Here is a 1001-nt window from a genome sequence, read left to right as displayed (position 1 = left end):
CCCATGATGTGGGCCTTGGTATGGGCCCAAAGGAATAAGGTCACTTGATCATGGAGCCGCAGAACCTCAAGCCGAAGGAAGCCTTTTCTCTCTATAAATTATGTCTCGAGTATTTTGTTATAATGAAAGAAAGCTGACTCATACACCCTGTTCTCCCCAGATTTACACCTTCTGGTCAGAGAAAAGAAAATTCAAGCAGGAGATCACAGGATCCTCTCTAAAATTAAAAAAGGACATCCATTCCTAGAGCAAGAACTTTATATAAAAAGCTGCAGTGGGCACCAGGAGTTCACACCTATATTCTTAGCTACTTAGGAGACAGATCTGAGGATCATGGTTTGAAGCCAGCCCTAGCAAAAAAAGTTCATGAGACTCTTATCTTCAATTAACTAATAAAAAAGCCATGAGCGGAGCTGTGGCTCAAGTGGTAGAGCACTAGCCTCAAACCAAAAGCTCAGGTACAAACCAGGTTGCAATTACAGTGCCTCATTTTCTGGAAGTATTTCCATTATCCTGCTGTAACAAAAGCCATGTTGGTTGTTTTTTATTTTTGCCTTTATGAGGATAAACATAACAGCTTGACATGGACAATTTAGAGATTATTTTAGCTCTGCAGTTGTTCTGAGGTAGATATGAGTAGGATGTTTATCTGTTTTAAATACTGTGTGTGATCCATTAAGAAGGTTATAAAATGCATTTGTATCAAGTCTGTTGAATCAAAAGTGGGTGAGGGTATGCAGGGACAGAGTCCCAATTTGCCTAGCTTTGAATCATCTTGAATGTTAAGTTTACTCTGACTGACTAGTTATTTGGTCCTTTTGAGACAGAGTCTCACTATGGTATCCAGGCTGATCTCAAACTCACTAACAGGTGGGTCAGCTTGCCAAATGCTGGAACTACAGCTGTGCATCATCTTACCTGGCTAGACATGTACCTAGTCATTTCTTTGTTCTCCTGAAAGCTTCCATACTTATGAAAAGGAGAAATGCTATCCTTTGAAT

The 1001-nt window shown here is 40.1% G+C and overlaps 1 non-coding gene across 1 annotated transcript; it reads left to right on the top strand.

The window, feature by feature from the left end:
- Positions 1 to 462: 462 nt before the first annotated feature.
- On the top strand, positions 463 to 593 carry LOC138806384 (small nucleolar RNA SNORA69). Its single transcript, XR_011365833.1, has one exon. It is a non-coding gene; the product is annotated as a small nucleolar RNA SNORA69 (small nucleolar RNA).
- The last annotated feature ends 408 nt before the right edge of the window (positions 594 to 1001 follow it).

Source organism: Dipodomys merriami, unplaced genomic scaffold (genome assembly GCF_024711535.1).
Source record: "Dipodomys merriami isolate MVZ:Mamm:240054 unplaced genomic scaffold, mDipMer1.0.p SCAF_4, whole genome shotgun sequence".
Taxonomy (NCBI): Eukaryota; Metazoa; Chordata; class Mammalia; order Rodentia; family Heteromyidae; genus Dipodomys; species Dipodomys merriami.
Note: the sequence above shows the minus strand (reverse complement) of the source record. Positions and strands in the feature narration are given on the sequence as shown.